At 32.2% G+C, this 12,801-nt stretch overlaps 1 long non-coding RNA gene across 1 annotated transcript in view; it reads left to right on the top strand.

The window, feature by feature from the left end:
- The window catches only part of LOC123567929 (uncharacterized), a 342,808-nt gene extending 334,620 nt beyond the window's left edge, over positions 1-8,188 (top strand). Inside the window, exons 3-4 of the long non-coding RNA XR_010579764.2 lie at positions 3,135-3,318; positions 7,868-8,188. This is a non-coding gene — a long non-coding RNA (uncharacterized lncRNA). The remainder of the gene's footprint in view (positions 1-3,134; positions 3,319-7,867) is intronic.
- Positions 8,189-12,801: the final 4,613 nt, after the last annotated feature.

Genomic DNA, 12,801 nt, shown 5'->3' with positions numbered 1-12,801 from the left:
AACTAATGCATTCTTTAATATTTTATTTTCATTTTTATCATACACATAGTATAAAATAAATAATATAGAAAGATTTATTTAAAAACAAGCAAACAAACAAAGCATTCCAAACCCCACCTTCCCAGTACATGCTCACATTATCAGGTCCCAACTCCCAAAGAGAAACTCTTTGACATTTTTCTGTTTTTCTTTCTGCCCTTTACATAAAGAACAACTTTTTTAGAAGCGGGAGGGTAATTCAGATTGACATTTGTTATTGACACATACAATAAAATAGGAGTTTTGCTCAATTATACTATACATTACTCTTCCCCCTTTTCATTTTTAATTTATCTTGGTTATCACAATGTTTTCAAATAACACAATGAAACCTCAATTATATTTTTTAAATTTTAGATGGAGTTTCTTGATTCCCTACTTTGTTAGGTTTTCTGATAGAGTCTTCTTAGATATTCTACTTTGTTCTGGGCCATATGTCTGAATAAAACCCCCAACCCCTTGCATTTAAATGTGGCCATGTGATGAGTCCTAGTAATGGACCAGGAGTGGAAGTTGTTTGCATCACTTGCAGGATTTACTTATGCATGCTTTCCACGCTTCTGTTCTCTTGCCTTCTACCATCTAGTTGTAGGAGAGTATCATGTTATTGGAAAACCAATTTGAATACAATACAGTGGCAAGATAAAGAGATGTTGGGTTCTTGAGTAACATCTCATTTTTGACTTTACAATAATAACAAAAAAACTTATAGTATGTTTGAGCCATTATATATTTCAAGGAGTGTTTGTTGTAGTAGTTTACATTGTCTTACAAATACTGGATTACATTACTACCTCTAAACATTCCCCTTATCACTCCTTTTTGTGGAGGAAAGATAGTAACGTAGATAAACAGTGGACCAGAGAAAAGAGGTCAAGAGAAAATTTTCTATGTTTCCTAGAACTTGCCATTCTATGCCTTTATTCCAAAAGCCCAAATCTTTTCCTGTCCTTTGACTCTTCAAACTGACCTTGTTATTTCCAATACACACCTATTTTATCTTAACTAACAAAACAAGCAATTATTTGATGCTTGTGACCAAAAGTTGCAAATAGTATGATAGGAAAACATTAGTATTTTATAAAGGTATGTTACAGTTTTATGAGCTAATTAGAGATATGCAAGCCATTATGTTTCTATCTCTCTTTTTTATTCTGTATTGAATGTAACAGATCTCAGAACAAAGTAGTTTACTTTTCTAGCAACTATAGGCTTTCCCTTCATTTTGTCACCTTATTCTCTGATCACTGAATATTCACATTTTGTAATTTATGCCATCTCAAATACTTCATTCAATAAGAAAGGACGTAAATAAATATGATATCCATTTCTACATTACTGTTACTCTAAGTTATAAAGTAATTGCAATTACAGAGTGTGATCATTACTACTTCTCTATTTTATATAATGTTATTAATGATTCATTATGAGATAAAAGATTAATTTCCATATCCTATTTCTCAGAACGCTGAGTCTCTGGAGAAGTGTTTTAAGAGTTTCTGATAAATAATAGTTAAATTACCTAATGAACAACTTCACAATTCTCTGATAAATTGGTTTTTCTATATGAAATTATATGAAATAAATCTTACTAAATGTATTTGATACTCTATTATTAAGGAAATTTCATACTATTATATTACGTGTAAAAATCCAATACTGGTAATGTCCTCAGTGTAAGAAACGAACGCGTGCAAACACACACACACACAATCGAAGTTCAAGAAAAATGTTCAACCTTATCTTACTACTAAATTGTTTATTCAATAAATCCAAATTATTGTGGTATGTATTCAAGTCAAAATTAATTCTATATGCTAACTCATTATTAATTTTTAATATGCAAATTTTATACCAGAGACCAGTCAATATTTTTCATAGTTCTTATATTAAAAACTGCTAAGTTTTAGGTTTAGCAAACCCTTTTCTACAAATAGCGGGAAAAAAATACAAAAATTTATTAGTAGTTTTTCAGCAGCAATACACTTTGCTACTTGCTGTATTCTCTGTAAGCCGACACTTTTTTGCCATAACCAATTTTAAAGCACTTGACATAATCTATTGTGTTACAATGCATATTTAGTTCATTTGTGATTAGTAAATAGAGAAAATGCATCTTACTGGATTTTACTGGTTTATACATGACTTTTTCTAACATGGTCACTCTGGTGTGCCACTAAGTAGTAGAAGCTAAATGCAAAACGTATTAGCAAAATAGGAGGCAGCAGGAGACAAAGAGCTAGCGTGCTATGCATAACACCATTCTCTCAGTGTTCTTCCTGTTGGCTACTTAGACTTGTGAGTCTTGCTTTTGTTTCCATTACTTAGTAACCACAATTCTTCCTTACACTCTTTATTACTCTATCTTCATCTTTCTCTTCTTTTAAAATAAAGTTCTCTGTTTTTGAAGTATTTTTAATGACTTATTAGCAATTTAAAACTTTTAAGCTATTTTTTTATAGGACTTTAGTTACAAAGCTGCATTTGTTTTGAGTTAATTGCCCCAACTTTATTTTCTCATAATCTCTTTATAGTTAATATCAGAGTTTACCGAATGTATATCATATTATAAAAGGACACTCTAATTTCTTACCTTTGGGTATTGAATTGCAGATAATTCTCTGTACTTGTGATGTCTAGAAAATACATCGATTACTGCTCTTATTACTGTGCTACCGTCACCATTACTATCTCCAACTATTAATTGTACTACTATTACCATTACCGCGACCTCCAATACCTATTATCTACTGAGTCCCTATGTTATTCTAGGTATGCATGAGATGCTTTAAGACATTGTTCATATATTGCTGACATCAACTCTATAAGGTATTATTTTACAGATGAAAGAATCAGTACTTAGAAAATAAAATAATTTGTGAAATTATTGCACAGTAGTAGATGAATAAACCAGGAATCAAAGTTTAATTTATCTTAAGTCAAATGCTGTACTCTTAAATATCATGATACGTTGCTCTGTCCATTTCATATATTAGCCTCAATAAATGTAAACACATCAGATTCATTTTGTAAATGGCATTAAATATCACTATTATTAGTGTAGCACTGTGTCAGTTTGAGCCTTCGTTTTTCAGTCATTCTTCTGCAGAATTTTACAAAACCAAAGTGGTTCAACAAGGTGGATTCATCAGCCTTAGAGGACTATTTGTATACGGGCCAAGATTCATCCTAGAAATTTACTGAGCTTGTGTATAGCAATGAAGTTTTGATATAATTCTCCACGGACATGCCCAGAAAACAGAAAAGAAGAACTAAGAGGTGTGTATATGTGTGTGTTTTGTTAGAAAAGATGTTAAAGAATGTTTTTGGTTAGAACCCATTTTAGTGGAAAGGGGTCTAGAAATGTTAAGCTTGACCCATGAGAAATATTTTCTGTCTGAGAGAGGAGTGATTCTGAGTAGAAGTTAGGTTATCTGAATTTGCACCAAGTAGAGCAGCTTTAGCACCTAACATGGGAAAGCAGTGGGGACTATGACAGTCTGGGACATCTAAACCAGGTAGACCCACATAGCGTACTAGTGACATATAGTGATATAGTAGGCATACTGTGGAAATGGATTTGTTTCTGAGGACTACTGAGACATCTTTAGCAATCTGGAGAAACTCTTACTGGTGTAAGTGGGCTGCAGGTATTTTGCTAGAAATTTTATATGAGCAGATGGAAACACAAGAAACAAAGGTAATTTGTAACCACTTATTATAAAGTTTTTAATGTATTTCCATTGTAATTTAAATAAAATACTTTATTTCAGAGTATGATATAATCTTACTAATATTTCAAAAATATGAAAATAATATTAAGAGGTGGTTACAGAAAGATAAGTATTGTACCTTTAATTTCATTTTTATCAGAGAAAAAGTGATTTTAGTCTAACTTATTCACAATAGGGTTCCGTATTTGAGTTTTCTAACAATGTGTTCCAATATAATAATAAACTACATATGAATGTAGTGAAGAATAGGGACATAGTATAAGTCATGAAATTATTCAAGTCTTTTTCTTGTCAAAAAGGTAAAGAAAGAATAAAAAATACAATATTAAAATAAGTTTGAGCTTTTTTGGTTTTCCAAACAAAAGTGTATTTAAAACAATTTTCTTTAGGAAGTACTCCAACATTGTACAGTTTTTGTCCACATAGCTACCCTTACCAAATTCACCTATAAACAAACTCTCATGACACTTACTTTCCCATTGTAGAGAATTTTAAAACTGAACCAAATGTTGAACATAAGTCCTCTTTTTAAAAAACTATTAGATGACAAAACAGGGGACTGTGATCCTAGAACTCAAAGAAGCAAATGAAGTGAGCAGCACTCTCACCCTGGCAACCTTCTTGGGAACATTTTTCCAGACTGCGGCTTAGGAAGGTGGAACTCATGCAGCCAGCTGCAGCCTAGCTCAGCTGAAGAGGCAGAGATAACATGCAATCTTGCTGAAGTAGTTAGAATATGTGTGTGGTGCATATAAGAGAAAGGGGGTATTATTAGGAGGTATCTCCAGAAGAGTGCTTCAGGATTCTCCTTGGGTCTTTGGTAATGACTCAGCTGTGCATGTCAAGGACATGCACACAAGGAATACTTCATGCAGCCACTGGGATGATCAAAAGTACTGGGATTTTGTTGTGCTGGTATATGTTGACGTTTCTCCCAAACCAGATTAACAAGATCTTGCTGAGCATTTCAAGAATTCCAGATAAGAGTTCTGAAAGGTGAGTCATTAAAATAAAGATTAAGCCCTAGACTACAATTTCATGGGAGAAATACATGAGAGAAAAACAATGACATAAAAAGAAATAAAAAGAAAATAAAGGTGTTAAACTGAGTCAGAGAAAATGAAGATGAATTTTAGTACTTTTAAATCCTGCTATTACAAAACTCAACTTTTAAAGTAAAAAAATACCCCAAATCTACACTCTCTCAATTGCATCACTCAGAATGTCAAATAGACAATTAAAAATTATAAAATATGCAAAAATTTGGGAAGATATGATGCAAGTGGAATAAGTAATAAATCACTACAACTTACTGTATACTTTCTCCCACACTCTTTGTTCTATGAATTTTTCATCTCAAGTAACTGCAATGACTTGCTTATTGTCTGAGCCACACTTTGTTCCATGGTTCACAAAGGTGGCCAAGAGTATAGAAAATGGCATATGCTAAAATCACACTTCAACTCTAAGTCTTAACCATTGTCTTCACTTCTAGCTTTTTTAGTGAGTTTATTTGTTCCTTACATTTCAATAATCCTGCTATTGAAAAGATGCTACCTTCAAGAAACTCTCTTATAGAAACTAATATACACTTCTCCCATAAACATATTTTATATACAATATGTAGTAAACCAATAAAAAAATTCCAAAATAAGTTTGATACATTCTCTGTGCAAGTGAGAATCATTTGTGGTACAGTGGACACAGTAGATTCAGATTCCTGATCTTTAACTTGTTGTAATGAGATCTTGAAATTCACATTCAGTGATAACTTCAATTCCTTTGGTCAATTTGATGATTTGTAAGACCCAACTTATTTTCACTACATCTTTTTCTGCTAGTATTTTCTGTTTGCTGCAATTCATTCTGGTAGAAATAGGACTCAAGACAAGTCTAACATATGTAGAATAAAGGGTGGCAAATTATTTAAACTGTTTGAATAGTATAGAGGTATGGAAGTTCTACTGGTATTTGGGAAAATTTACTGCTTACTTCCTATCTGTCTTTTTGTTAATCATTTTAGTCTGTATCAATTTTTTAATGGATAGCCAGGTAAGTAGTTTTATTTAAGGTTTTAAAGTATTACTCTATTTATATCTGTGAGGAAATTATTTACTTACCAATACTTGTGAGATAGCAAGAATGCCTATTGAATATTAAAATTGCTCTTCTGCTCTTGAAAGGTAAGCATAGAAAAACATTTCACCACTGTAGTAATAATATTCTCAGATTATTTACTGAAAGTATTAACCAGCAATAGGGGAAAATAGATATTTGTGAGTATCATGAAGCAAGAGTTTAGATTTTTTCTAATGGTATATTATAGCCAAAGCCTTTCTTGAAATGTCACCAATGATCACCCATTGCTTTGAATTTGTTTTCTCATTGTTATGAACTTGTTACCCTCATCCAGCTGTACTGACAGATGGTTGGTAACTTCCTTACTATTTTACTTTGAGTAACTGCCAAGTAAAATTCCAAGGTGTTAGTACATCACCACTGTGATGTACTAACATTAATGTAACATTAGCAAGGTTTCTGAGTCCCTAGTCTATAGTATATTTAAGCCTAATATTCTTATCAATGTACTTGCAAAATACAGTTTAGATTACACAGCTATTATGTCAGCAAATTATAATCAGAAAGCAATAAACAGGGGTCAGATGGGAGGCAGGGGATATAACTAGTGTCCTACAGGATTAATCTTAAAGTTAGAGTTTTATACTTCCATCAATGTCTGGAATGATGGACTGGAAAGAACAAGAATTTTGATTGTAAATCATGCCACATTAGGCTATGTTTCACCTTGGATAAAAAACAAATTAGTATTAAAAGTGTCCTTTATAAATATATATAAAAAAGATGTGACTGAAATGGTGAAATCCAGTGCAATAACACTGATGGTGAAGGAACAAAATACTCAATTCAACAACAGCTGTTGGTTCTTTGATATTATAAAAGAAAAAAATGTCATCGTAAGTCTGTAAAAGTCTACTATAGTTACTAAAAAACTCACATTTCTGAATAAAGTTAATACAATTCAAAGTAAAATAAGAATCGTTATTAAGTCTATTCTCTTTAAACATCTTATTTTGATTAGAAAATACATTAAAGTACTGTATTTTAGAAGATGTACATGTAGATTTAAGCAAAGAACTAATGAAATAGGGAAGGCGCACTGAGCACATATGCTTGTCTTTTCCTTCTGTTCAAATGCAGAAGAATTTTCTTTTCTTTTTTTTTTTTTTTTTTTGAGACAGAGTCTCATTCTGTCACCCAGGCTGAAGTGCAGTGGTGTTATCATGGCTTATTGTGGCCTTGACCTTCTGGGTTCAAGTGATCCTCCTAATCTCAGCTTCCCAAGCAGCTGGGGCCACAGGCACATACCACCATGCCCGGCTAATTTATCTGTTTCTTGTGGAGATGGGTTTTCGCCATGTTGCCCAGGCTGGTCTCAAACTCCTGAGCTCAAGCAATCTGCCTGCCTTGGCCTCCAAAAGTGCTGGGATTACAGGAGTGAGTAACCATGTCCAGACAGAATTATTGTTTTTAATCTATTCCTGCTTGATTGAAAACTATGGTGATTCTGTGAAAGATGGCAGCTGAAGGAGATTGTATTTAAGAATAATTCAGAGCCTAAAGTGTGCAGACATGAACTGAAGATTAAGAAAAAAATAGGTATGATTCTAGAGTTATAGAGGTAGGTAGGTATTGTTTTATATGCATATTTTTTAGAGTCAGAGTTTTGCTCTGTCGCCCAAGCTGAAGTGCAGCTTTAAATTTCTGGGCTCAAGTGATCCTCCCTCCTTAGCCTATTGAGTAGCTAGGGCTACAGTTGCACACGAACATGCCAAGCCATATATCTTTTTAACTTTTTTAGAGATGGGGTCTCACTATGTTTCCCAGGGTGGTCTCGAGCTCCTGGACTCAAGGACTCTTGCTGCCTTGGCCTCCCAAAATGTTGAGATTACTGGTATGAGTCAACCTGCCTGGCTGGGTAATATATGTTGATTCTTCAGGGGAGACTTTGGAGAATTTGTGGAGGTATCACATTTATTTTTGTTTATCATATCTCTTCCATTTGGGTGATACAGAGCAGACACACCTTTCTCTCCTCCAAGTGGAGCACTTGAATCATAGAGAAGTTAACCTACTGACTATAACCAAGGAGGAAGGAATGAATATCAACACAACAGGAAAGTAAACAAGTGAAGATGGAGAGGAAGAGGGCTCCAAGAAGAGAAAAGATATGTGAAAGGATCTTCCTATCAGCTGTTGAAATGGATCATCACACCCAGCAACAAGTCCGACCCTTCTTCCACTATTACTGCAGTCAAAATCCAAGATATCCCTGCCCAGTTCAAATGTAACCTTATAAGAGAGACCATCTTTGCCCATTCAACTAAAATAAACTACTTCTGCCTATAATTTTTTACTCTATTCCATAATTTTAATTTCATCAGAGAACTTATCAGCATTTACACCATCTAGTTCACTTGTTTACACCAGACGCACAAAAACCCATATACCATGCTAGGTATATCACACATGGAGTGTGTGTATCATGAAGTCATATTACTCAGTTTAAAAAAAATTCTTCTCGAAATATCAGGACATTTCTAAAATTATCATAATATTGGTGCAATTAAAATTAGGAGCCAAAAAACCACATACTAATAAAAACTTGGGTATCAAAGGCAAAACTATTAATGGGAAAAACAATAAGTCACTTTAGAAAATTTCCAAATATTTATTTCAAAATATATGTGAGGCAGTAAACAGTACTCAGAGGGATTCTTGTAACTTTAAATGCTTATAAAAGACAAAAAGGCTAAAAAATAATAAGCTCATTTTTCAAATTTAGATGCTAAAAACCTAATTTTAAAAACTAAAAGAAAGCAGTGAGTAGATAATCAAAACAATGTTTTATGAGACAGAAATCACACAAGTGTCGTAAGTTATAAAGAATCATTAACTATTTACAAAGAATTAATTACTACTAGGGAGTAAAAAGATAACTATGAGAATATTTTAGGGCTATGGGAATGAACTCAAGGAGGGAAGAATCATGGTAGAAGGTCTCCCTCTTAAGGCTGGAATTCAGGATCTATCGGAGAGGGTGCGCTTGGCGTCATCTCTGGAGAGCAGAGAAATTTGTTGGGTTGCCCCAGGCCTGGGCTGCCCTACAGTCTGCAGGCTTATACTGTTGGTCAGGGAGCCAGGGGCTGGGGCTCCTCTCCGAGGTATTAATGAAACTCGTAAGGAAGGAGTCTTTCAAACTTGTTAGGAAGTCACCTGTGTAATGTGGCCAGGTTAAATGGGGTAGGGTAGGAGGAGGACTGCTGAACTCAATACTGGGAAGCTAGCGAGGGCACACATGGAACTTATAGTGGGAACTTTAGTAGTGCCCGTGTGGGTACTATCAAACATGCTGAGGGTGAGGGTCACTGGGTGTCCCACGTATCAACCAAACACCTTCTAGAACTGGAAGTTAGAAAGCACACCAGAATCTGCAAGATAATGCCTCTTTCATCTGAAGCACCTCTCCTGTGTCCTCTGTTCACAGGGCTTTGAGACCGCTGGGAAGAGAGAGATCTGGCAGTATCACAAGCAGGACAATGAAGACTAGATTTGGTGCTAAGAGGTAATAGATGGACAACTAGCATGACTAACAGCAATCCAGGAAACAGATACAATAGAGAGGATAAACAGAGCTAAAACTTGCTTCTCCGAAAAGTGTTAATAAAATGCCAAATTTCTAGCAAGATTGATTAAGATAACTAGGGAAGGAAGAAGTAAATACAAATGAAAACATTTACAAAAAGAGAAGTGATCAAACCATGCAAGAATGTAGAAAAGTATATGCAAATGCATATGAAACCATGGATTAAATGTTCAAATGTCTAGAACAAATAAAATAAAAAATTGATTCAAAAGAAAATTCAAGGAAACAATAGTTAACAGATGCTAATAAATAAAACACTGGGTGTTGATCAATAGGCACATCTTACCAGAATCTCAAGGAATGGACTATTGTTATACAAACTCCTTTAGGCAACTGATAAAGAGGGTATATACAGTCAGACTCATCATATGAAGTGAATTTTAACCTTATAGAATAAAGTGTTGTAACTTAGTATACCTTTGTAGAGTTTTGTTAAGGGAAAACTGAAACCCTATCTTAGTCATAATAATAAATAGAGATGCCATAATCCTTACAAATATCAGCAACTGGAATGTAGCAGTGTTTTTAAAATAAAATTTTAAATATTTAAAAATATTTAATACATCACGACAAAATTGAGATTATAAAAGCGATGCAAGAGTATTGTAACATTAGAAAGTTATAAATGCCACTACCACATTAATAGCCTAGGAGAAAAATAATACAATCATCTCACAGCCACAAAAAAAGATTTTCTAAAATTCAATATATTTCATAATAATATAGCAAGCCTTAAATGTAATAAATAATATATATTAAAAATTAATAACAAACACAATTGAGAATCTTTGAAAATAATTTATTTGTAAACATGGAATATAACAGAGTTGACATTATTACAGGTTCTAGTCTACATCATACTCAAGTTCCAGCCAAAGGAGTATAACAAAGGAAATAAATCAAAAGCAAATAATCATAGGGAAAGAAATAAAATTAACATTCTAACTGGAAAATTCAAAAGATATATAGACTCATTATTTGTATAGTGAGAATTTATCAACATGATTAGTTATAAGAAGCATTACATAAAAATCAGTGGCAATTTCACATTGTAGGAACAAGGTGTGAATTTTAAAATGAACCATTTTTTAAAAAATCTATAGATATTATTAGACAGATATGAATAAACATAAAAGTAAACATAACAAGTAAAATATTAAACAGCAAAGATATTTACAAAGTTCTAACACTGGGAAGTTTAGCTCATATTCTTAGAAAATAGGATTTTAGTATGGTAAATATGTTAGCTCTTTTCAAATTGATTGAAGGATTCAACACAATTTTAAGAAAGATTTAATAGGATTTTTAACAAAACTTTGGTAAATGGATTTTCAAATTTATATGGAAGAGAAGTTTCTAGAAAAGCAAAAATATTTACAGTTTTTTGAGAATTCTGTATATGAAGCTATAGTAAATCAAAGAGTGTGATACTGAAACTGAGATGAACAAGTTAACCAACTAGGTATAGAGAAATTATGAAACTAGGATATGATTGTATGGGATTGTTTGACTAAGGCAAATTGGTAGAGAAACTAGGGATTATTTGCCAAATGATCCTGGGACAATAGCTTACATATATAATACATTTAAAAAATAGTAAAACAAATTAGTTCCCTAAAATGACTCAAATATACAGATCAACTCCAGATGAATTAAGAACTTAAATTAGAAAAAGTGAAACTTGAAAAGTTCTAGAAGAATATATAGAAGAATATGAGGATAGCGTCTAACTTTGTGGTAGAGAATTTCTTACATAAGATAAAAAATACAGACTTTACAAAAAATATGGATACATTTTCTACCTTAAAATTAAGAACTGTTAATTAAGATTTACAAATTAGAGATGCAAGTCACAAGAGAGTTGACAAAGGTTTAGTGTAAAAAATATAAAGAACTCCTATATATCATTTAGAAAAGAAAAAAACCAAATTAAAACCAAGAAAATTAATGCAGACATTTTACAATGGAACAAATATGTATGACCAACCAGTATGCTTTTAAAAAGATTTATTAATATCAGAAGAACAAACATGTATAAATTATGCCAAATAGATGCATTATTAATAACCAGAAAAACAAAAACATATAAATTATGCTCAGTAGATTGCCGAAAAACATATAGTTTGATAACAGAAATTTTGTGAGACGATTTTCATTCACTAGAGCTCCTACATATTGATTTATAAAATTGGTGCAACCATTTTAATAATACTACTGTAAATTCAAGAATTTACATAGCCCCTTTGCAGAAATGTTGTCACTTGACTTTCACTCCCCAAAATCCACTATAGCACCAATATTTGCAAGAGCCCAACATTGGAAACAACGCTAGTGTTCATCATTTCAAATCAACAAGCTAATAGGTATTCATTCATATATATGTGTTAAAATAAACTACAGCTGCATGCAAAAGCATGGGTGTATATAGGGAACTCTATAGTATATAAGTGTGTGTGTGTATGTATATATGGTATCTGTTATATATGTAAATATAATTGGTAAAGAAGCATATATAGTATATATGTATAATAGTATAAGTATATAGTATATGAGTATATATATTGTATTGTATAAGAATATATATGGCATATAGTATGTGAGGCATATAAGAACACTTTTGTTTCTTCAAAATCTAAGACAATAACACATTGTTTAGACATATTAACATGTTTTATATATTTCATGTAATAAATTAAGTAAAGTAATAATAAAAAATATAAAACTCTAGACAGTGGGTACATAGGAAGATGCAAATTATTGATAATGTCTAGTGGGTCCCCATATGCTCATTGTACTAAACATACCTACATAAATATTTGCTTAAATTATGCAAGTCTAAGTATATATATGTTCAAATTATGTATGTATATCTTACATAATTATATATCATAAAATTACATATCCTTTTGAAATATTCAAATAAATAATTTTTAAAATTATTGCTCATTTTATAAAACAATAATGTGCCCACTGTTACTAAACAATGAAGAATTATCTATTTAAATAATTTACCTAAAGAATATATTTGTCTAATATTTTCCAAAACCACATCTGATGTTACCAGTGATAACACTCCTGCCTGCTTCCTTCATTCTTTTTTTGTTATTTAAACTAAGATAAAAAGTATGATTTTATATTTAAAAGCAAGAATATAACTTTACTACATGTGTAATATACTGACTTCAAGCTGCAGAGTTGGGAAGAGATGCACACAATCAGCTCTACAATGATAATAACAGTATAAAAAATTTTCCTTGAAAACGTAGAACTTCTTAATTCCTTTGTAACTCACTCAATTAATTC

The sequence above is a fragment of the Macaca fascicularis genome, chromosome 12 (genome assembly GCF_037993035.2).
Source record: "Macaca fascicularis isolate 582-1 chromosome 12, T2T-MFA8v1.1".
NCBI classification, from domain to species: domain Eukaryota; kingdom Metazoa; phylum Chordata; class Mammalia; order Primates; family Cercopithecidae; genus Macaca; species Macaca fascicularis.
The sequence above is the reverse complement of the archived record's forward strand: the minus strand, read 5'-3'. Positions and strand labels throughout refer to the sequence as shown.